This window comes from Pelodiscus sinensis, chromosome 2, assembly GCF_049634645.1.
Source record: "Pelodiscus sinensis isolate JC-2024 chromosome 2, ASM4963464v1, whole genome shotgun sequence".
Classification (NCBI taxonomy): Eukaryota; Metazoa; Chordata; order Testudines; family Trionychidae; genus Pelodiscus; species Pelodiscus sinensis.
The window spans coordinates 53,412,535-53,438,426 of NC_134712.1; the positions used below are offsets into that span (position 1 = coordinate 53,412,535).

A 25,892-nucleotide genomic window follows, 5' to 3' on the forward strand; every position below is an offset into this window, starting at 1 on the left:
ACACAGTAAGCCCTTGTTTGGAAATAATGGCGAGCTGGAGGACATCTTACACCAACTTCTTATGCCAGCTCCTGTAATCATCATTTCACAAGGCGTAAGGGAAGTCAAAGGAAGAATGTTCTTCCTTCAACTTCCTGCTGTGTAAACAGTGCCAAAAGCCAAATTAAGCTATTTTGACTTTTGTCCTGATGTGTAGACATGCCCTAAGTGAAAAACCAAGGACTAGGTCGTGCCTGATGCTTACTCAATTGTGTTAATCCAGATATACTTTTTGCATTCACAACATCCCCCCCCCCCAAAAAAAAACAGGTTCCATAGAATGACTGACTTTGCATTATGTGAAGAGATATTTCCTTTTGTTTTAAAACTGCTGCCTATTAATTTCATGGGGAGCCCCCTAGTTCTTGCGTTATGTGAAGGGGTAAATAACACTTCCCTATTAACTGTATCCTTACCTCCATCATATTCCCCCCTCTCCCCCCTTAGTCAAGCATTACAGCTCTGATTATCTTTCTAGGGCAGAGGTTCCCAAACTTTTTACCTCATGCCCCATCATTCTCCTATCCATCCCACCCTGGCAGGGCAAGGAGCAGGACACAGTTTCAGAAGTCAGGGACATAGACACAGAGGTAAGGGGGCTAAGGCTGGAGCCATGGAAAGCATGGTGCCAGCAGATGTGAGGCCCTAGATGCCCTCCTACATCACCAAATGTTCCTCCATGCCCCCAGGGCACGGAGACCTCTGTTCTAGTGCTTGCCTTCACATACAGATTGGCACAAGTTTTAGCTCAAGTTTTCCTACTAATTTGTCCTGCTGAAAAGTAAATAGGTTAAGAGGAGGGCTTTAAACTAGGTTTGATGGGGGCAGGTGACCAAAGCCCACAGATAACTGAAGAACATGAAGACCTGGGAGATGGGAAAGAAATGGGAGGGAGTGTTGGCTATAATAGCAGAGAAAAAAGGAGGGGACAAGGCAGAACTGGGAGGCATGATCAAATCAGTATCTTAGATGCCTATATACAAATGCATGAAGTATGGGTAATAAGTAGGAAGAATTTGAAGTGCTAATAAATAAATATAACTATGACATCGTTGGTATCACAGAGACTTGGTGAGATAATACACGATTGGAATATTGGTATAGCAGGGTACAGCTTACTGAGGAAGTATAGATGGGGGGAAAGGGAGGAGGTGTTGCCTTATATATTAAAAATGTACACAGTTGGACTGAGATGGAGATGGACGTAGGAGACAGATGTGTTGAGAGTTTCTGGATTAGGCTAAAAGGGGTAAAAAAAAACCAAGGATGATGTCATGCTAAGGGTCTACTACAGGCCACCTACCAAGGCAGAAGAGGTGAATGAGACTTTCTTTGAATAACTAACAAAGTCATCCAAAGCACAGGATTTGGTGGTGATGGAGGACTTCAACTATCCAGACATATGTTGGGAAAATCACACCGGGGGGCACAGACTATCCAATAAGTTCTTAAACTGCATTGGAGACAACTTTTTATTTCAGAAGTTTGAAAAAGCTACTATGGGGGAAGCTGTTCTAGATTTGATTTTAACAAATAGGGAAGAACTGGTTGAGAATCTGAAAGTAAAAGGCAGCTTGGGTGAAAGTGACCACGAAATCATAAAGTTCATGATTCTAAGGAATGGTAGAAGGGAGAACAGCAAAATAGAGACAGTGGATTTCAGGAACACAAATTTTGGTAAGCTCAGAGAGCTGGTAGGTAAGGTCTCATGGGAAGCAAAACTAAGGGGGAAAACAACTGAAGAGAGTTGTCAGTTTTTCAAAAGAATATTATTAAGTGCCCAAAAGCAAACTATTCTGCTGCATAGGAAAGCTAGAAAGTATGGCAAAAGACTGCCTTGGCTTAACCAGGAGATCTTGCATGATCTAAAAATAAAAAGGAGTCATATAAAAAGTGGAAACTAGGACAAATTATAAAGGATGAATATAAGCAAACAATACAAGTATGCAGGGGCAAGATTAGAAAGGCAAAGGCACAAAACGACTCAGACTAGATACAGACATAAAGGGAAACAAGACATTCTAGAAATATATTAGAAGCAAGAGGAAGACCAAGGACAGGGTAGGTCCACTGCTCAGTGAGGAGAGAGAAAAAGTAACAGGAAACTTGGAATTGACAGAGGTGCGTAATGACTTCTTTGTTTCAGCCTTCACCAAGAAGTCTGATGAAGGAATGCCGAGCATAATGAATACTAGTGGGAAGGGGATAGGGTTAGAAGATAAAATAAAAAAAGAACAAGTTAAAAATCACTTAGAAAAGTTGTCTGCAAGTCACCAGGGCCTAATGAAATGCATCCTAGAATACTCAAGGAGCTAATAGAGTAAGTATCTGAGCTTTTAGCTATCATCTTTGAAAAATCATGGAAGACAGGAGAGATTCCAGAAGACTGGAAAAGGGTAAATAATAGTGCCCATCTATAAAAAGGGAAATAAGAACAACCCCGGAAACTACAGACCAGTCAGTTTAATTTCTGTTCCAGGAAAGATAATGGAGCAAGTAATTAAGGAATTCATCTGCAAACACCTGGAAAATAAGGTGATAGGTAAAAGCCAGCATGGGTTTGTAAAGAACAAATCATGTCAAACCAATCTGATAGCTTTCTTTGATAGGATAACGAGTCTTGTGGAGAAAGGAGAAGCAGTGGACGTGGTATAACTAGACTTTAGTAAGGCATTTGATATGGTCTCGCATGATATTCTTATCAATAAACTAGGCCAATATAACTTAGATGGGGCTACTATAAGGTGGTTATTAACGGTTCACAATCTTGCTGGAAGGACAAAACAAGTGGAGAGTACACTTATTAAATTTGCAGATGATACGAAGCTGACAGAGGTTGCAACTGCTTTAGAGGGTAGGGTCATAATTCAAAATGATCTGGACAAATTGGAGAAATGGTCTAGGTAAATAGGATGAAGTTTAATAAGGACAAACGCAAAGTACTCCACTTAGGAAGGAACGATCAGTTTCACACATGCAGAATAGCAAGCAACTATCTAGGAAGGAGTACTGTACTGCAGAAAGACCACAAGTTAAACATGAGTCAACAGTATGACGCTGTTGCAAAAAAAGCAAGCATGATTCTGGGATGCATTAACAGAAATGTTGTGAGCAAGACATGAGAAGTCATTCTTCCACTCTACCCTGCACTAATTAGGCCTCAGTTGGAGTACTGTGTTCCAGTTCTGGCCCCACATTTCAAGAAAGATGTGGAGAAATTGGAGAAGGTCCAGAGAAGAGCAACTGGAATGATTAAAAGTCTAGAGAACATGAGCTATGAGGGAAGACTGAAAGAATTGGGCTTGTTTAGTTTGTAAAGGAGAAGACTGAGAGGGGAGATATCAGTTTTCAGGTATCTAAAAGGGTGTTGCAAGAAGGAGGGAGAACATTTTTTCTCAGCCTCTGAGCATAGGACAAGAAGCAATGGGCTTAAACTGCAGCAAGGGAGGTTTAGGTTGGACATTAGGAAAAAGTTCCTAACTCTCAGGGTGGTTAAACACTGGAATAAGTTGCCTAGGGCAGTTGTGGAATCTCCATCTCTGGAGATATTTAAGAGCAGGTTAGATAGACATCTATCAGGGATGGTCTAGATCAGGCATGTCAAACTGGCATTTGGCAGGCCACCTGATCAAAATGTTTTGCAGCCGCCAGAACTTTTTTATAAAAGAATGAAGTGCTGGACGCTCAGAGCACGTGGCCGAGTGCCTACTCACAGCCGGCCAATTTGCGCCACAGCAACTGCTCACGGCTGGCTGGGCTGCTTTGCGTACATGCTCATGGCCGGCTGGGCGCTCCGCGCTAGGCTCTCCACCAGGCACTCAGAGCCAGCTGGGTTGCTCTGCGCACATGCTCACTTCCGGCTGGGTGCTCTGTGCTGGGCGCTCCAGCAGGTGCTCACAGCTGGCCTCTGTGCATACGTCGCCCCAATGTCTCAGGCAGCAATGTCGACTCTGGGACCCAGGTATTAGATTGTGGGGGCTGGGAGAGCCTGGCTCTGGGACAGGGGGGAAGCATTAGGTTGAGGGGTGCTGGAAGTGCCTGGCTGTGGGCAAGGGAGGAGGCATTAGGTTGGGGGTTCCTGGCTATGGGGGAGGGAGTAGGCATTAGGTTGGGGGGGCTGGGAGTGCTTGGCTCTGGGGGAGAGGGGAGGCATTAGGTTGGGGAGGCCTGGATCTGGGGGAGTGAGGGGTATTGGGTTAGAATGGGCAGGGCTTGCCAAGCGGAGGCGGGGCTCTCCAGCTGTGCGGTTCTGCGCTCTGCACCGGCTCTTCTGGGGTGTAATCTACTCGCCACGGTGTCTGACATTTTCACAGAAGCCTGTTCTATTTGATTAACTGTGGTCTATACTTGTTTTTATTTCAACAAAATATGTTATGTTTCATATACAAAATTGAAAAGTACCCTCAATTTATATTTAAATTAAAAATTATGTAAAGTTAATGTAAAAATTATTTAATATGAGCAAATAAGCTTTACACATCAAATTATTGTAATATTATAAAATATACCTAAAACATAATCTGTAATAATAAATAACTACGACTAGGGTTGTCAGGTGTCCAGTATTGGTGCCTAAACTGCTTTTTTTTTTTTCTCCCCCCCTCCTCCTGGGAACCCTAGGCGGCCCTGAAAGCTATCAATTTTCATTTGTGCGGTCCTCAGTAGACTTTGAGTTTGACATGCCTGGTCTAGATGGTACTGGGACCTACCATGAGGGCAGTGGACTGGACTCGATGACCTCTTGAAGTCCCTTCCAGTTCTAAGGTTATATGATTCTATAGTAGGAAATGTGGAAGACTACAAGTGGAGAGGTGCTAGAAGTTCCCAAGATTGAGAGACATAGGGGCCTTGGTAGCCAAATAGTAAATGCTAACGTGTGTCAAGGTGAATCCTGACCCTGGAGATCAAAAGTATTGTTGTTTAACATACCTTGATTCTGAGGTAAAAGGGGTATAATAGGCTCTATATATTAGAGAGGGAACATTTACAACCTGTGTAGTTAGACAGAAAGATCAGGTTTTATGAATCTTTACATTTCCTAATGCATTATAAACAATTCCAGACATGTGATGTATATTTTATTTTCAGATCCTTTTCTTAGAAAGTTTTAAGAGACTGAAATATTCAAAGATTTTGATCAAATTTTAAGTATCCCACATCAGGTGCAACACAGCATAGGATTTGTAGTATAATGTGTTATATTGTGCATCTGTGAATCTCCTCAAAAGTGCGTGAATTTCACTATATCCAGTTTCAGGCTGAAAGTGCTGAATGTTTTGCTCAAATATATCACTCCTATCTGGTATCATCTAGTTCTGAACCTCACAGCATGCTGCAGTGTAAGTTTCAGTATTTCCAATATATCATAATCATGACTGATGAAGCACCTTTTTATTATTGTGTATCATTAACAATGATAAACAAACAATGTCCATAATAATATTTATATATCCTTCTCAAAGAACTATTATTCAAAATAATTCTGGGGTTATGCGTGCTTAAAAGAAAACAAAGTCGCCATTGTCTCCTTCATAGCAGCTTCTCAGTTGCCCGAGCCTATTAGGTTTATACGACAGCATCTCCGCTGAGTCCTATTTGGTATTACTGAAAGATAATGAAGCATGAAATAGTCTCAATTTCCATGACTGTAGTTAAGACACAGTCTTTAATTGCATTGAATTGTCTTGGGGGGGGGGGGAATAGATATTGTGGGAAAATGTAATTTTACCCTCTTCTTGGCTAGAGCTGTATGTGTGATAAGCAAGTAGTCTGTCAGCAAGGCATATATGGCTGCACATGGGATATCAACGATCTACATTAAGAAAGAGAAAGTGAGTGAAAGTTAAAGTCTCCTGTCTGAAATACAGATTTTTCCCCTTAAACAACTGATTGTGTCTTTTCTCTTTTAGCCAAATCCTCTCTTCTTCTCCTGAGTCCTAAGCCCAGTGAAATCCATGTGAATCTTTGGATCAGGTTGTTAAATTCTTAGACCTCAAACTCTGTACTGAGTAGGAGGCAATATTCATACAACGTGGAGTCCAATTTACACTTACGAATTTAAACAATTTTAGCTCGCCCCTTACCAAGATTCCCTTTACATTCCAATTGAACAATTAGATGTACTTGTTTATCCATTTAATTATTACACAACAGGTGTCAATATGTCTTGTCTGTTATACTGTAGTTTAGAAGGAGAATGGAAAGGGAATAAAGCAGTAAAACAAATTAGCAAATTGTAAGAGTGAGATGTCAGTCTGACTCATGAATATTGAAATACCATTTAAGTCCAGACATTTACCTTTTCTGAAATTAGACACCATATTGGGAATACAGTACATAAGTATGATTGCAAAGATAAATAACATGAAAGCCTGGAGCCTCGGTGCTGAAGAGCCCTGTTTCCATTCTGGGCAGCAAGGTGGAAGTGGTGTGGGCTTACTCCAGCCCACTCCTGGTGTCAGCTGTGCTGCCCGGCTTTGGCAGCCACAAAGTTTAGTTCCAGGGAAGCTGGGGGGTGGGGTCTGGTTATTCAGACAGCTCTGCTGTGGAACCCCTGGCGGAGCCGGGGATGGGCGCCTATAGGTACACTGGATAGGCTACTTGGCGTTCTGTGCCACATGGGGCAGCGAGTTGGGTTTTTTTGGTGTTTTTGCTCAACAACTTTCTGGCCAATGAAAGCCTGCTTGGGCCACATGAGGCTGTTAAAGGGGCAGCGGTGTTTTTGTTTTGTTTTGCTCAACAACTTTCCCTCGGCTCTTTGAGCTGTATCCATGACTATTTTGGCTCTTTGTCTGTAATGGATTGGCCACCCCTGCACTAGAAGCACAATGATGCAGTCAGAGATGGGCTGAGACACAGGAGCAATACACAGCGGCATGAAAGATACAATTTCTCTCCCACCCCAACTTGCATACTTCATTCTTGTTTAAAATTTCTTACCCATAGTTTGTTGTAATTCTGGCCTAAATCTAGTCACCTGAAGTATTACTAAGGTTGTGGTAATTTCTGTTGGCTTTGTAAGACTGTGTGGTAAATGGATTGACATGAGATGCTCAAGGGTTGGTTTGTATATTTACTAATCCAACATGTCTGCAAAGAGGAGGAAGTAGAAAAAGTGGAAAATTCTCAAACAGAACAAAGGGACAGACGTAATAAAGCAGGAGTTTTTAAAAGGACTCATAAGGAGAAGGCTTTGGAGAGAGAGACAAGATAATTTGGCAGGAGATGAGAAGAAATAGGAATGCTTTCAAAAGAGGAGGATTAGATTTAGCTGCAGAACCAACCAAGATCAGAGAACACAAGCTAACCTAAGGGAAGAGGCTCCATGGTTCAGGGATCGACATGAGTATCATCAGAAGGGTGTTCTAGAATGGGGAGGAAACTATGGAATCTGGAGGAAAGGCTCCAGAGAATGTTCTAGAATAATAAGGAAACTATGGCAGGGAAATGTGTGTAAGGTTTATTATTTTTGTATTGAGTTGCATGTGTTTCTCATTAGATTAAAACAATACCATGAGGTCTCACCTCTTGGCGGGGACGGAAGCTCTAGTCTAGATCAAGAATTTGCACTTCAAGAGCAAGCCTATCCTAAGTTGGGGTAGTTCCATGGTGGCTCAAGCTGGCCACAAGCACAGGCTGTTCCAGCAGTAGCTCCTGCCTGTGGGGTGCCAGGGTGGGCCCAAACTCTGATAGAGGCAGCAGGGATGGGGAGGAAATGCAAATAGTCTGCTCAACTAACCAATAAACCTAGGCTTATATCCCTATTGAAAATGCCCAAGTTCAACCAGATCTTTGATGGAGTTATACAACACATGTTACGAGGGGGAAAATACTGTAGTTAACAGAACCATGAGCAATAAATAGCTTGGCTTTTTCAAGAACAAGACATACCAGACCAATGCTATGGAAACTGTCAAATATGACTTCACAAGAAACTACTGTAAAGCCATGCTTTGCTAAAACAAGATATTACAATTACTGAATTCACTTATCTATTAACTTTATAATTCTCTTTTTAGAAAAAAAATATTTGAATTGGTGTAAATATGAGCATTGGCACATGAATGGAAAAACTGTCTGTCATTGTACTATTACTTTTTTGTTTGTTTGTTTGTTTGTCCTCAGAGACTACAGGGAAGAGATGACACAGGAAGTAGAGGTATATCCTTGTTAGTGTCTCCATTCATTAAATGTAAAAGAGGCACACACATTATGTCAGATGGTGACAGTAAAATGAGGTGATGCAAGTGCAAGTGATGACAGAGAAAAGCAAAGGAGTTAGTTGAAGTTACAAACGTGGACTGGAAATAATTACTGGGAAACAGAAATCAGTGTTACCATTCTCAGGAGTAACTGCTCACCAGTACAGGTTAGGGATTCATAATTTGGCTCTAAATAATCTGTATCTGAGACAAATTCGAGATAACACATTAGGTTGAAATCATCAACCTGAATGTTTAAAATGGAAGAAAGAAATTTGACCACCAGTAGTAGTGTCAAAGAAAAATAGGAGTGACAGGAGTCAGCATATTAGATATGAGATATGATCGTGTGCCCACTGAAGTCAGTTGCCAAACTCTCTTGGGAGCAGAATCAGACCCAGGCACTTGAAATGTGATACAGCAGCAAAATAGCTAATGCTATTTTAGGCTGTACACGCAAAGACAGCACGTCATGGAGAAGGAAGGTATTAGTCCCTTCTCCACGTGATTGGTGACACTGCACCTGGACTACTAAGGTTATTTGGGGGCACCACAACACTACAAATATGTAGATAAGCCAGAAGGTATTCAAAGAAATGTTACAAAAAAATCAAGTGTCATTCCACTGTGACAACTCTCTGTAAAAACAGCTTTTATGCCACATACCTGCTCCTTGCATATATTCAGTCATACCTGCTTCTTTTGGTGACAAATACATGTTTACTTCTTTTCACTGTTGTCAGACCTGAAGATGTCGGCACATCGTTGAAAGTATGCGATAGATTTCTTGTTTGATACAAACCATTTTAAAAACAGAACACAAATATGTTGTCTAAAACTTTTTGATGTATGTATTCACATTCTTACAAAACATGAGAAGGGTTACTTTTCAGAACATTTCTAGAATGAATAAATTACGTCGGGTTCTAATAACTGCACTGTGCTCCCAAGAAGCCAAAATGAAATTAAATATTTTAAAGGGGTTGTTATATTTGTAAAGCCTAACACTAGCTTGACCGTTGTCCCATATAAAGGAGCTGTCTGTGTGGGAGCTGTTCAGGAACTCAGTTATCCTTTAAAAATCAGTAGCACTCATCTTGATTACAACATATGTAAGTTATTTTGCCAGGAAAAATTAAGCCTGTTCTACCCTCAGAGCCAGAGCTCATTGGAGTATGATCTTATCAAATATAAACTAAGTACAGTCAGTCCTGATTTGTAAAGGGATACTTAGGAAATAAAATGCCTGCAGGAAGCAGTGTTCAATAAGTTCCATTCTTTCCCCTGAGACAATGAACTAATGTCCCAGCATGGTGTAGCAGAGAAATGTATTACTCAGTGCCATTTTTCATGTGAGATCCCAGCATTTCCAGGTGTGGTACCATAGATGTGTAGGGCCCTGCTGTTGGAAGATTAGGCCCTAATTTACAGTGCAGATACTCACATGAGTTCAAAACATGCTGTTTACAAAAAATGTCTCCTGCTCTAATCATTTGCTAGGATAGTAAGAGGGCATGTCTGCATTCCAGTTATAAATCTGTAGCTGGCCCATACCAGCAGACTGGAGCTAAGAGGTTATTTAATTGCAGTGTAGACAGGGGCAAAGTGGGAGGGTCGCTGAGCCCAGACTCCATCCCAGGCCTGCATGTTTACACTGCAGCGAGGCGCCCCATTAGCCTGAGCCATTTAGCCTGAGCCAGCTGACATAGCAGAGTAGACATAGTCATAAAGAACACAGAAAGGACACAAACACTGTTGTTAAGTACTTATTGATACCCATTTGAGAGATTTACTATTTTATTATTTACACCATCAGATCAAGCCCCTTAATTCATATTGTCCATTTTGTAAATACGTATTTGGAACTTTTTGAAAATGTTGCTTTTAAGATTTATTTTAATGAGAAATTAGTCTTATTTTACTAATTTGAAAACCTCTATGGATATTATGTGCAAAAATCCAACCTAAGTATTGTACTCAAGAGAATGATGAGGAAACTTGCACTTAAGGTTGCTTTGCAGGAACTGGTGGAAGGAACTGATGCTGCATTAATCAATTGAGAAATGCTTTCTTTCAAAGTTTCCCTGTTGGATAAACTTGTTTACCATGCTGTTAAAATGGTGCTGCACACAACTTGGAACATTTTATTCAAGTTCACCTACATTTTTATACTTTCTGTATCAAGTCAGATAATGCTTGAATGGCATTTTAGCCTTTGCGATATGTTCTTATGGTTTGCGAGATTAGAAATACCTTATGTGATGCTAACAAAGTCATTTCTGTTTCATTTATCTCTGAAAGGCAGGAGGTTAAGAAGTACAGCAGCCATTCTCCAAACCATACCAACAGCAAAGCAGAATAAATTACTGCTTTGGGAACTGACTTCGGCCAGGCCTGTACATGGCCTGTAAATAAGTGACTAAGCACTTTTGGAGTTTGGCTTGAAGCAGGTCAAATTGTGTGTTTGATTGTAGGATTGGAATATATGCCATATTGTTTGGGTGGCATAGGAGAGTTAAGCACCATGAGAGGTTTTGAAAGAACTAGATGTAGCAAAATTACTTGGAAGTTTGTAGTACACTATGATATTGGTCTCAGAAAAGAAATGCAGTATGTATTTCAGAGGGAAAACTTGATGTACTGTATTTAAGTGTAACCCACACATCTAGTGAGTGTGGTTCACTGTCCCCTGTAGTGGCAATTAGCCGGTAGAGCTCCCTTCTTATCTCTTGCTGTAAGTGGTCTAAGATGAGAGTCAGCTGGCTTTATAGCTCAAGTTGTAGAGGCTCCTACCCTGAGGTCCCAGGTTCAAATCTGCCCCGAGGTGGTTACATGAGCATAATGAATAAGTATTTTTCCACATGGATACATAGTAGCTAAAGTCTCATAGCAGTTAAAATAAAAATTAGTCTCTTGTACTTTGTGTGAGAGAGGAAGATATGAGTTTGAGACTGCTTTAGAGCCAAATGGGGATTTGGGGATGCCACCTTTTAAAGTTTTTCCTCACACATTTAGGTCACAGCATGATAACATGATGCTGTCAGATTATAGCACAGTCTTACTATTGTACAACATCATGTTAAGTCATATCAGTCTCAAAAGATATTTTGGCTCACCTCTGACATTGCATGCAAAGGGCCCAATCACAACAATTTCACACAGGCTACGTCTAGACTACATCCCTTTTTTCGGAAAAGGGATGTAAATTAGATGTATCGCAATTGCTAATGAAGCAGGGATTTAAATCTCCTGCGCTTCATTAGCATAAAAATGGCTACCGCTTTTTTTCTGCACGGAACTTTGTCGGAGAAAAGCGGCAGTCTAGACGCTGATCTTTCAAAAAATAAGGGATAAGGCATCTTTCGAAAAAGGCTTTATTTTTCGAAAGATCAGTGTCTAGACTGCCACTTTTCTCTGACAAAGCTCCATGCCGAAAAAATGCGACAGCCATTTTTATGCTAATGAAGCGCGGGGGATTTAAATCCCCGCTTCAATTGCGATACGTCTAATTTACATCCCTTTTCCAAAAAAGGGATGTAGTCTAGACGTAGCCCCACACACATCATACCTAGAGGACACACTAAACAATGTTCCAAGGCAAGAGCAGAACTGTCGGCTGGCACTGGCATCACTATTTCCTCTGATGGTGGAGGAGGGAGAAAGAGTAATGATAAAAGAAGCAAGACCATTAACCAGGGACACAGAATCCCAAATCTAGTGGGGAAATAATTTGAGGATGGAGAGGTTGTAAGTTGTGTGTGGAGTTGATGGAGAACTGGGAGGGTTTGGAAGAATACAAGATAATTTCTGAAATTTAGGTATGATCTCGGGCACTTTAGTAATGAACAAAATTTGCTATATCCTTTCTTTCCTCTGGCCTGTATGCACTACAAAGTTAGGTTAATGTACATATAATTGCATCAACCTACTTGTTCATGTGTTTCCCCCAAAATTTGTTTCCCTTGAATATAAGTATCATGTTATAGTGATGCAATAACAGCACCTTCCCAAGTGATGCAAAGCAATGATTGACCATCTTAGGTATGCACAATGCAAGTGTACACATCGAGAACTGTTTGGATCAACACAAGTACTCGAGCAGCCATTGCACATTGCTCTGTCCCTGCACCAGTGGCTTCTCCAGTCACAATTTTCAGTGCCACTGTCCAGGGGTCATACAAACCAGCCCACTCCATCCCCTTTTTAAATGTACACATGTTTTTGAAATGCCTTTTCCGGATTGCCCACCTGAGCACACCTACCTGCTCACCTTTGCTGTGTACATATGACTATGCCAACTCCATGCACACAGATCTCTATTAAATGTGCTTCTGCCTGAAGCAAGCAAGAAGTCTTTGATCTACTGGAGAGAAGATGCTGTACAAGCACAGCTATGGAACAATCATTGAAATATCAACATCGACATGCACAGGGGATGCTGAAATGGGAGCACCATAGGCCTGAGCAGCTATGTAGTATGAAAACAAAAGAATCTCACCAGAGATCCCAAAGGGCAAGGGAAAACAAGAAGAAATCTGCTAATGCCCCATAAAGCTGCTGCTTTTACAACAAACTGCATGCCATAGTTGACAGTGCCTGCACCAGGACCTTGTATTCAACATGGACACTTTGCAGTAGCCCAAGGCAGAGACCTCACCTGTGAAAGGAGAGAAGGTGGGCAACATGGCAGGGAACTCAAATCATGCTATAAGCCAGGAGCTGTTTGAAACTCCCCTGCAAGCCAGTCCTAACAGACAAGCACAAATGACCCCACTGGTGAATTAGAAGAGCACTTGAGTAAATGTTCATATGTCGTATTCCTTATCACTTTTTTGCTTTTCACCGCCCAAAATCTTCTGTCCCTGCCTCCCTTCTTCTCCTCCATCTCCACCATCCTTCCCCATTTAAAAATGGTGTCCACCCTGTCTGCAAGCTTAGCGAATGAATTCATTGACTTTTGATTGCTTACTTGACTATTGTTTGCTGCAGAAGATGGAAAAGGACCAAGAAGCATATCAGGGCATACTGGATTTGCTCAGGCAATAAACTCAGATGTTACAAGATTCAGCAGCCTTTCCAATTATTGGCCACCTCCGAGGTAACCCCTCCTGTTGACAACCATTTCTGCTTTACGTCAGTCTGATCCCCTTCCTTGACTCAGCTCCATACACATGAGAGATCATATTTCATAAACTCATCAGACAACACTACTGTGGCTTACTTTTAAAGGTATTTTTAAGGCCTCCCTCACCCACGCAGCTCTGCAGTTGGCTCTTCTAATAACCTTGGGTTTGGGATGTTGAAATTCAGCAGACAGTGTAACCACGATGTCTTTTCACTTGTGGCAGTTGTTTTTTCCCCCTCACATCACAGATACTTTGCAGGACACAACATGCAGCTACAGCCAAGGGCATGTTTGCCTTGCTGAGTTCCAATTTACTAAGAAAACAGTGTTGCCATCTCTGTAGTTTATCAAAAGTGAATTTAACTGTATATAATCTTTCTTTGGTGCTGGCCACTGCAAAGATTCATGAATCATAGGAGCAAGGGATAGGTTGGGCACCTTACAATAGCTAGTGCAGTATCAACAGTGGTAATCTGCTGCTCATGAAATACATCCTACTCACAGCTTTTGAAAAGCCCCATGTCCTTGAAGAGGTGAGCATCATGCTCCTTTCCCTGGCCAGGCCACATTGATATTAATCAAGCACACACAGTGATCCACTAGCACTTGCGTAACTATGGGAAAGTATCTTTTTCTGTGGATGTACTCAGTGGCAAAAGGGCCTGGCACCAGAATAGTGATATGGGTGTGTCTACCAAACCACTGCAATGCAGGAACACCATTGTTGCAAATCTATCCACTATATCCTTTTTATTAATCAGGGTCACAGTCCTGTGTAGCAAGAGATGGTATTGGGCACCTGGATGACAATGGCCCTCATTGTGGATTTTTCCCAGTCTGATTGCCCACTGACTGATAGCAGTCTGGAGTTGCAAGAGTCTGGTTGCCTCTTGCATCTCACTGACAATGCCGCTGTCATTTTGGTGTCTTATGCTGTAGGTCGGGGTGAGCTTAGGACACCAATCCAAAATGTAATCTTTTGCGTCCAAATATACCTTATCCTGTTAGACTCTCAATCAGTGCTCATTTCTTGAGCCAGAAACAGAAATCCACTGTGTGTAGCTGCTTGCTGAACAGCAGCAACAACCTGGCATTTTTTCCCAGTTGTCAGTAAGCGTCCAGTTTTTGCACTTGAATGTCTTCACCTCTTCCTCTTTACAATCCCAGTAATAATAGTACTTGCTCAGGTTCTGCAAATTCCAGAGAATTGTGTATTCTCTGTTTGCAACAATCGTGAGAATTGCGCTGAGCCACTCAGAACTCAGGCTTCTGCCAGAAATATGGCAGAGAGAGAAAGCAGCATGCAAGTGTTGAGCTGTGGAACACATTATGGAATGTTGAAAGTGGTGTGGTAGAAATTTGACCCTGGCTCCCCAAGATCCCTGAGCAAATCACTAGTATTTCACAAAGCACTGCAAAAGTGTCCCACAAGGCTGTAGTTCACTCCATTTTACATGGCACTTTTGTTGAGTCCATGCAGGACCAAAACATGCAACTAGATGTGTACAGACCCAAGCAATATGCAAAGATCAACAGCATTACATCACTGTAACTTTTGTTGACCAAACTATATCGCATAGAGATGGCTTTTTGTCTTTAATTTGCCTGTCTGGGCAAATTAACCCTGTTAACCCTGAGACATCCTAATGATAGAGCTAACAATAAGAAATATATGCTATTGCCAGGCAGGCAAAGACAATTTTAAAATGCACTGCAGTGGAGTAAAGTTTAATGACTTCCTGGCTATACTGACCAACCAGCTAGAGGTTGAAAATGCAGATTGGCTTCTGACCTAAGGTTCTTTGTAAAGAGCTCTGAATGCTGTCTCATCAGCTATTTCATTCCTTTCAAATTCAAGATGAAATTGTATTCTATCCTTCGCCTGATCTTATATTTCTCTCTCCTCCTGCTATTGCTCATTTTTAATCTACACACTTGTATGAACAGTGTTCTCAGGTTCAGTTCTCATGAAAGACTAGAAGAGTTACCCGGCTTTGCTCAGATCCTTAACTCAATTTTTGTTTTTGGAAAATAAAATGAAAATGTATATGCCTCACTTAAGTCATTGCTCTAGGGTGGGGCTGGGGATAAGGGATTCAGTGTCCAGGCTGCCCTGGAAGGAGAGAGAACAACCCCAGCCTTCTGTCAAAGCAGCAGTTTGGAGCCAGGTGAGAAGCACCTCTCCACGGCCACTACAGCTCCAGCAGGCAAAGCCGGGGGGGGGGATGGGTGCAAGTCCTCCGGCTGGGGCAGGTCCTGGTTCATCTGCCTGTGCTCCCCATACAGAGTGAGGAATGCAGCACACTGACAAAGGGGAACATTCAGCAATGTTTCCATACATATCGGAGGTGCTGTGGGAGCTTCACCCTTTCCCCCCCACACACACACACATCCTCCCTGGCCCCAGCTGGAACAGGTTTATGTTTGTCTGCCCCTTGAGGTCCCCAGACAGTGAGACATGCAGCAAACTCTGCAATTTTCCCTTGCTCCCTGGCAAAGGTGAACCGCCAGCAATGTTCCTGTCTGAAATGGGGGGGGGGAGCGTCACTCCCCCCACCTTTCTTAAAAGGTGCATGGGGGTGGGAGGCTTGGAGCTGGGCCAGTCCCTGATTATGGAGGGGGCACGTCCCTAAACCAGTTCCTTTCATCTGCCTGGTGATTCTGTCTCTCTTTTTAGTATTGTTTTCTGAGAAACAATCCCATTCCAGGCATATCCCATTTTCCTGGTCCTAGCTTTTACCATTTAGAATAAGTTCTTCAACAAATAGACAGACTTGCAGATAGAGAAACTCTCAAATATATAGTAGAAGATGTACAAGTGAAGTTATATTGTTTCTTTAAGTCCTGATCTGACTGTTGCTCAAAACTTGCTCAGATCTTGTGCAGACTTAATCTGACTATTTATATAATGTGATCAAGATGGAACATGCCAATGAGAATATTGTGTTGTTTTGTCTATTTTGTATATAATTTGAGTTCACTGAAACGCATTAGTTCTACCATGTTCTCCACCAACACGCTTCAGATATGACCAAGAATGGAAACCATCTGTAGGAGTGAGAATACTTTCGTGCTTGATCCTGCAAGGTGTTTACTACTTGAAGAAGATCAGCACCTTGAAGGATTGAATCATTAGCCTCCAGGTCCATTCAGTCCTTGGCCATTGTACGGATACTGCCAGCAAATCTCACCACACATAAATAAATCCACAACCATAGTAACTGATAATGTGGACAGAACTATCCACTGATCCCAGCAACTCATTTTACTTATGCCTATAAACAGCCCTTCATTGACTTGTGCTGCCTAGCAGTATAAAAGCTCTTTGTTCCATAATTTAACCTTTAGAAATATTACAATAAAACAGCCACCGAAGTCTTTAATTACAGCTTCTCCTCCTTTCACATACATCCACAATGAAGTAGTAATAAAAAATACTGTCTTTCTAAAGTTTCCTGAATATAGTTATTTTCACTGTGCTGATTCACTGAAATGACTTAGTTTAAGAGACTGATAAGGGGGTTATTTTTATTTCCTTCCCCCACAATTATCATCCTGACTTCCATGAGTGGCTTACACATAAAGGTTATACCCTGCAAGTTTCTACCATGAGAGAGTCTTGAAGAAGTCAGTGAGCATTCTCCATGTTGGGGACTTGCAGGATAGGAGCTCTCTAATACATCTTAGATGAAGTCAGACTTAAGTCATAAATATTCAGCAGAGCATAAAATGACTGATGATTTTACTGCAGATATTGTTAGCCACTGCAGTGCTACTGAAAAACATCGATCCACTCACAGGCTAACAAAAAGTGACAGAATTTTCACTAACTTATTCCTCATACAGTGAACAGTAATCAATAGTTGTAATACACTGTTGAAAAACTAGAGCTTCAGCTATTGCTTTGCTGCAGGGTACAACACACTAATGACCCACGTATTTGCCTAATGATGTATTTCTGTCTTCCAGACCGGAATGAATATAGTAATTACTTTTTAAATCAGTAAATGTAACACTCAACTAAACCACAGTGGCATGCCATATCTATGTACCTAGGTGTTGTTTCTGAGGGCCAATCTGGAGTGTGGTCTTGTAGTTATTGGACTGAGATTCAGGAGACGAGAGTTCAAGGCACTTTTTGTGGCTTTGGGCTGTCACTTAGCCCATGATACAGCAAAGTTCTTAAGTACAAGCACAGTTCTGATGGCAACTGACTATTCAGTTCAGCACATGCTTAATGGATTTTTGCTGTGCCTCAATTCCTCATCTGTAAAATGGGGATTTGTGGTTTCCTTTTGCTGCCATTTTTCTGCCTTATATATTAGGATTTTAAGCTTTTCAGTCTTTCTTACTATGGAAAGTTCACAGTGGGGCTCCAATCTGGGTTTTGCACGTCAGGCACAGAGGTGGTATAAATATTAGCAATACATTCTTCACTTAGGCACTTCACTGTCTTCAGTGAGCAATGGATCTGCTAATATAATTACACCCATCGCATTCTGACAGTGTGGGGTGAGGACTGGGAACACTGCAAGGACATCTCAAAGCAGAATTTATCCCTTAACACAATTTAACTACACTTATTATAATTAATGTGAACAGAAATGGCATTAATTACCTAGGAATTAAATCTACTGGGTCCAGAAGCAACCATCATTATTAATTAATCAGTTATACAGAAATAAAATAAGTTGGGGGATATTACATAATTATGCACTCCAGTTTAAATGATAGGAATAGATGTAAGCTTACCTGATAATTACCGCTGAAATACTCTGAAATCGAATTATGTACTGTCATCATGTACTGTGCTTTGAATAACATTAGATTCCTTTTATAAAGTTGCCATCTTTTCTTCTTCTACAAAACTCTGCTTATATAAAATTTCACCATGTTAATTCATCCACACTATGTTTCTCCAGACTTTAGACTTTCAGCAAGAGCTTCTCTCTGAACAGGACCTTTAAATATTTTTAATTTAATATAAATCTGGAAAGAAGGAAAAAACTGAACAATGTACTATATATAGAGGCATGTTTTGTATGCCATGCTTTAGATTCTCTTCTCTACTGAAGTGCAGTATTCAAAATTAGTCTCTAGAGTCCACAGTACATGGATCTTCCTATTTTAGTCCCCATTATTCCAATTATTTTCTCGTTAGACTGATGTCTCTTGGATAATGTCAGGTAACTCTCAAACCAGCATTTCTGTATATATTATATAATGATAATACTACTTTATAGTTCAGTAAACTTCCCACTCAAACCACTTACAAAATATTAAGGATTGTGGCTGGGTCTGCAAAGGAATGCAAGGAGAGGGAAAAAAAGACACAAGGAAAGCATCATGCAGGGAGCCAACCACATTAGGGGTAGAGAGTTCATTAGCACTGTTGGCATGGTTAGCCTCTGTAAGGGGAGAGCTAAGCTCCAGACCCACTTCTTTCCATGAGAGCAAGTGGAATTGATCTAGTTGGGGAGGATGCATGAATCACCCTTCAAAAGACTGGTAGAGCCTCTTCTACACTGTGTGCTTGTCTATAGGCCCAAAAGGCATCTCATTTAGTCACCTGGACTCTAAGGGCATGTCTAGACTTGCTTTCACTTTTGAAAGAAGATATGCAAATTTGGTGTGAATTTGCATATCTTCTTCCGATCACTTTTTCAAAAGGTTCTTTTGAAAAAGAAAGTAGTCTAGACGCAGTTCTTTCACAAAAAAACCCTTTTTCAAAAGAACCGTGTAAACCTCTTTTTTTAGGAAGAATAGTTATTTCAAAAAAGGGTTTTTTTCATGAAAGAAACGCGTCTAGACTACTTTCTTTTTCGAAAGAACCTCTTTCGAAAAAGCCATCGGAAGAAGATATTCAAATTCATGCTGAAAGTGAAAACAAATCTAGACATGCCCTAAATGCTGAATAACCTCATTCACCCATCACTCTTTGGCCTGAGGCATTTAGCATTTTTGCATTCCAGGACCTCCTCCCCCCCCCCCCCCCCACCCACCCACCCACCGTTCCCTGAATCACATAGAAACCTCTTTTCTGGATACCCGTCACATTCACCAGACTGAACCTGTGATCTAGCCCTAATGAGTTCAGCTTCAGGCAGTAACTTCTAAGAGGGAACACATTCATAGACATATTTAAGAGTGCCTGGTTGGAAATATTTTACTGGTGCTAACGGGATTTCCCATTTTAAAAACAGTGCATAGTTCCAGGACACGAGAGAAGTTTTCAAGCAGGTAAATTAGTTGCTTCCATTAGGTCAGTTGTAAGCAACCAGTCGATTGGGATCTACTGGTAGATCTTGCAACCTCTCTCCAGTGATTCTGACTGGTTTGGCTGGGATGCTATCAAGGAGCTTCAGCTGCTCCTTCCCTCACTGCTATGCTGCTTCTGCCCTCTGCCTTGGAGCTGCCCCTGGGAGCCTCCTTGTTTTGCTGTGCAGAGTGGGGAAGACTGATAAAGAAAGTGCTGAGATGTTAGTGTGCCCCTCCCCTTGCCTGTGTGCTCGGTCTCTGTAGAGAGGGGTGATACAACAGGGTTCAGGATGGAGGGAACTTACTAGCATACTTAAAGGGCCAGTGCAAATGTCTGTCACACACCTGTGTGTCTGTTACTCTCACAAACATACTCTGTCTTTCATACTCCCCTCTGAACCCAACACATATTGGTGATGATGGTGACCCTTCTTTTACTTCTTTCAAAGTGTGTTATTTTAGCTTTTTGACTGGTCTGCTCGTTTCATAATTTTCTCTTTTATGCTTAAATGTAATTCTTTGAGTAGTGAGTCTAAAATGCCTAACCTGTCATGGCTGGAGTAATCTTTCCTATAGTGATTTTTTTAAAAAGTCTAGTTTTTTGGTGTACTGGTGGTACACATCTGCACATTACTTCAATGTTGGTGCACATAAAATTCATTCCATTTTTTTTTTCCATCCATGTGTGGAACACTGGCCAGGAGTCTTCTGGAATTGGGCTTGATCTGGAGGCTCCTGCAGCCAAAACAGAACATCAGCCACTAACAGTCCAGCAATGCAGCAGGGATAAGGTAGGCTACCCCCTGCCAGCCACTTTTAAGAGTGATGCCCAGGTGGGTTGCGTCTGCCTTAACCCCACTGCACCTCCCGAGTTAAGCAGTGCCCAGCCAGAGCCTAGATCCTGAATGTATGTGGTCATCTTGGCTCTTTGGTTATTCATACATCTTCTGATACTTCCTGAACCTTCTCTTGCACCCCAATCCCTGCCCCAGCCCTGACCCCCTTCTGTACCCAAACTGGATCCAATAGGCTACAGTACATCCTGAACCTCTTCTTGCACCTCAACCCCCTATCCTAAAGTGAAGGAGGATGGGAGAGGGAGGGGAAATGGAGTGAGTAGGGCAAGGCCTCAGAGAAGTGGCAGGAAGGAGGCAGGACAGGGGTATTGGGATTTGAGGTAGATCCTGGATTGACTTAAATTCAAAAAAGTGATCTTGTGTTTAAAAGGGTTGGAGACCGCTGCACTAGATTGTTACTTTTGACGGACAGGCATACAGAGGAAAGGAAAGTTGTGACTTACCCAAGGTCAGACAGGAATAGAAATAAAAATCCCAAGAGGTAAGAATACAAATCCAGGACTCTGAGGTCCAGAAAGACCACGGCTCTTGCAGGCCAGGTTCACAGGTTGGACTGATGGTGGGGAGCACAGCCCCAGCAGCACTGGGGATGGCACAATGTGGAGCGCAGCTCTGCCTGGCAGGAGGCAGACAGACCGGTGACTGGCATCACAGTCTAGGCCAGGGCCAGCATTGCAGGGAGCATAGCCCTGGCCCTAGATAGGAAGTACAGCCCTGCTAGGAGTGGGGGCAGCGGGCTTGTGACAGGGAGCAGGGCCAACTGCCAGAGAGGAGCTTTGACCTCGCCTGATCCAGCAAACTGTCGTTCGGGACCACTGTGATCCTGTAGGTACCATACCAAGGAGGTTCCACCTGTAGTGCATTCATTCTATAAGAGCAACTGAAAGTGCACTAGTAGTATCGGTAATTTAAAAATAATACATTGTAGTGCCATTTTAATTATTAAAACACCAAACTGTTGCTTGGTTTATATGTTAGCATGCACAGCTGGACCAAATGACGTACTTGTTCACAATAGAGACACTGTAATACAATAAACCCTGCTTTTTTCCAAGTGGGAGACAAAGGCAGAAACTTGATTAGGCCAGAATTTTTCTGTCATCCAAAATGAGTCATTTGTACTAATTACCTATCTTGAGGAGAATTGCCTTTGTAATTGCAAAAAAAAAAAAAAAAAAGGATTAACTTTTCATTATATCTCTGCAGATATAGAAAAAACATTTAAAAAAAATGCATGCTCATTAAATAGCACAAATGAGATTGGGAGGGCTCAGCTCATGCCTATGGGGCACAAGAGACCTAAACTGAGGTGATACGTTGCCTCTGGGAGACAGCAAGGAAAGACATGCTTCAGGGAGGCTAAATTCATCCCTGTCCACCCTGATTCAGGCAGGTAGGCTGCTTATCCTTATGGGATGACCCTTGCCCTTATTCACTCCAGCTTTAGCCTTTCTTCCAGGTTGAGGCAGGAGCAGGATCATGATCTTAGCCCCTTCTCCTTTCTGTCGTCTTGGATTTCTCTGTACTCTGAGGGAATAACAATGGAACATTAAGAACATAAGAACAGCCAGATTGGGTCACACCAAAAGTCCTTCTAGCCCAGATACCCCAGAGGAAGAGATCACAACAGGTAATCCTCACATTATCCCTTCCCTGTCACCCTCCTGCAGAGAAACAGAGGCTAGGAATACCATTTCTACCCAGCCTGACTAATAACCATTGATGGACCTAACTTCCATGAATCTAGCTCTTTTTTGAACCCTGTTAAAGTTCTAGCCTTCAGCGCATCCTCTGGCAAGGAGTTCCACAGGTTGACTGTGTGCTAAGTGAAGAAAAACTTCCTTTTGTTTGTTTTAAATCTGCTGCCTATTATTTTCATTTGGTGACCACTAGTTCTTTTATTGTGGGAATAAGTAAATAACTTTTCCTTATTCACTTTTTCCATACCAGTCATTATTTTATAGTCCTCTATCATATCCTCTCTTAGTCTCCTCTTTCCTAAGCTGAAAAGTCCAAGTCTTTTTAATCTTTCTTCATATGGGACCGATTCCAAACCCCTAATCATTTTTGTTGCCCTTCTCTAAATTTTTTCCAGTGCCAATATATCTTTTATGAGATGAGACGACCACATCTGTACACAGTATTCAAGATGTGGGCATACCATGGTTTTATATAGAGGCAATAAGATATTTTCTATCTTATTCTCTGTCCCTTTTTTAATGATTCCTAACATTGTATTTGCTTTTTTGATTGCTGATGCACACTGAGTGGATGTTTTCAGCGAACTATCCACAGTGACTCCAAGATCTCTCTTGTGTAGTTGTAGCCGAATTAGTCCCCATCACATTGTATATATAGTTGGGATAATTTTTTCCAATGTGCATTACTTTACATTTATCAGCATTAAATTTCGCTTTTCCATTTTGTTATCTAATCACTTAGTTTGGTGAGATCGTTTTCAAACTTTTCACAGTCCACTTTGCTTTTAATTATCTTGAGCAATTTGGTATCATCTGCAATTTTTGCCACCTCACTATTTACCCCTTTCTCTAGATCATTGATAAGTTGAATAGGATGGATCCCAGGACAGACCGTTGGGGGACCCCCACTAGTTACCTCTCTCCTCTCGGAAAACTTACCATTTATTCTTACCCTTTGTTTGTTTTTAACCAGTTAATGGAGAAGTCACTGTCTTTCCTGGAGTTCAGAGACTACAATTTTGCCAGGCGTCAGCATGGGCTTTCCCTCCTTTTTGAAGTCCCTTCTACTCTTTTACTTCAGAGTTGTGTAAAAGGCTGAGCAACACATGTGAACAAAGACAATAAAGAATCCTAGTTCCAGCATTACAGAGTGTACTTTATTACATTTTAGTTTTAACTAGCTGTCAATAATATATCAGAGAAAATTGCAATACTGCCACAGCCATGTGCTACAGATTGAACCTCTAAAATCTGGGACTCTCTGGTCCGGCAACGGCCATGGTCCGGCAGGACCACAAGTATTGCTGAACTAGAGAGCCCCGGCTGGCCAGGTTTAAAAGCACAGCCCAGGCTGGGCCAGTGATGGGGAGCGCAGCCCTGTCTGGGGCTGGCGTGGTGGGAAACACAGCCCTGGTTTGGGCTGGCACTGGAGACATCAGGGCTGGCAGCCAACAGTGTAGTCCTGGCTAGGGCTGGTGGCAGAGAGCGCAGCCCCAGCCAGGGCTGGAGTCAGCTGGGCCAGCAGCTGGGCCGGCTCTGTGGGGGGGTGCAGCCCCAGATGGAGTTGGAGGCAGCAGGACCAGTCTCTGTCCAGGACTGTTGCAATGGGGTTTGCAGCCTTGGTCAGGGCTTGCATGGTATGGGGCTGGAGGCAGCAGCAGGAAGCACAGCCCCAGCTGGGAACAAAGCCTATAGCCCGGTAAGAAGCCTTAACTCCCCCTTGTCCCACGGGTGCTGGATAAGGGAGGTTCAACGTGTAATTGGTGTGTTGGTGTTTCCTTAAAATCCCAGTTCTTGGAATCAAGTGATAACCTCAGCTCACTCGCTTTCTTTTTTTGTTGTTGTTGTGGTTGGTTGGTTGGTTGGTTGACTTCTAAAGTATATTTTTAGACTTTGTAGTTGTGGAGAAAAGCTTGAAAATATGACCAGAATGTGTCCAAAGGGGGAACAAGAAGGCAAAGAAAACAATGAATTTGTTTTTTTAATCTCATTATTATGAAAATGAACATTGTCATAATTTCTGAACCCTTAAAGACAACATGATTAATGAAACAAAGTATATTTTGTACAAATGACAAACTATTAAAACCTGCAACAAATCAGTATAAACACTTGAAGAAAGAGAGAGATCACCAACTTGTGTTTGTGTGTTATGAAGAACTTATTTCACTGAGGTTCTGCTGCCCAGGGACACAGTCTTGAGTGTATATGTAAAATAGTTGGTTGTGTGCTGTAGATTTGCATTGGTTTGTGAACCAAAGCTGCCAACTCTCTTCCTTTGACACATACAGATCCACAGATAAAAGTTATAGGAAAATCATAAATCCATTACTATTTCCATACCATTTCTAGTTTCCAGTTTGTACTTATTTTTTGTTTTAAGAGACGTGTATCACCTGTCACCTACCAGACTCATATGGGCAATGTTTGAGTTTTATAATTCCCTCTGTGGAATATTGTTTTATTAACTAGGACTCAGCCCAAAGGGAAGGAGATCCCCTGCATAATGGGAGATGTTAAGGATCTGTTAACTGTAGCTGTAAGTTTAATAATGGTAGCATAGATATTGAACTTTTCCCCAGTAAAGGAAAATGATAGTCATAACATCATAAAAAAATTCTTTCCCCTAAATCACCAACTCTGTACCCCGATTTAACTCCCATGTCAACCCATTAAATGCCCAAAAAGTCTTATCCTCAGAAAGACTACTTGCAAGCCCTCTCAGCAATTCCCAATCTCTCACACTGCCCCTGATTCCTTCTCACCTGCGACACTGTGAACAGTGATGCAGATGAGGAGTGACGCATCCACTTCTGACAGATCTATAAAAACATTGTATCTGCCTACTCTGATTAAAGCATCTTTCACTTCCTCAATACAAATGCAGGCAGGATGAGGGGTGCAGTCATTTTCCTCAGGCCTGGAATTCCTTTGCGAAAGAGAATTCAGTCAAAAGTCTATTTCAGAAGATGCAAAGCATAGGGAAAAGAGCAATAGTAGCAAACTCATTCCCAGCTCCCAGCAGCAACAAGTTACAATATTCTATACCAAATGCTGCTGTTGTAATTGATTTGAAATAAAAAGAACACATGGATTATTGCATCTCAATTGTAAACAATCGAGTTTCAGTACTGCAGCACCAGAATTTTCATAGGAGCTGGAGCTATTGAATTACATGCTTTTAGAGAGATGTAACTCTGAATCTCCCCCCATATTTAGAACTAAATCTATGTAATTTCCACTTAACTGTCACTCAGTATCTTTTTCACCACTCACACAGGGCATGTCTTCACTGAAGAATTAACTCAGATAATCCAGCACTCCATCCTATGCACCTCAGCCTTTCTTGAGTGTAAGCAGTCACTTACCTTGTGGGGTGTTAGAATTTCTGGGGGCATATCCCCTGGTGCTCAGGGTGACACTAATCTGCAGCACTCTAATTCTTTCCCAACAAATTATGGAAGAATTTGTCTATTCTTCTGGACATACAAAAGAATTGTGGGAAGGCGCTGAAGGACTATCAACATTTGAGTGATATGGCCTGCATCCTCACTGCAAAGAGGGAAAGTTACAAGTCCAAGTGAAAACCCTACTTGCCCATTAGCTGATAAGTTCCAAACAAGCAAGCTGGCCCAGGTGAAAGCACCACTAAACTGAGATAAGGAAGGGGAGGTAGGTGCAATTCCTTTGCTGTAAGTTGGTGCAATTGCTA

The 25,892-nt window shown here is 41.9% G+C and overlaps 1 protein-coding gene and 1 long non-coding RNA gene across 2 annotated transcripts in view; one reads left to right on the forward strand and one right to left on the reverse strand.

Moving 5' to 3' along the window:
- Positions 1-25,892, forward strand: part of JPH1 (junctophilin 1) — a 127,274-nt gene that overhangs the window by 86,874 nt on the left and 14,508 nt on the right. The gene's annotated exons all lie outside the window — the stretch shown is intronic.
- On the reverse strand, positions 5,505-7,096 carry LOC112547177 (uncharacterized). The gene is made up of 3 exons (XR_003090921.2): positions 6,979-7,096; positions 5,768-5,851; positions 5,505-5,643 (listed from the first exon to the last, which is right to left on the reverse strand). It is a non-coding gene; the product is annotated as an uncharacterized LOC112547177 (long non-coding RNA).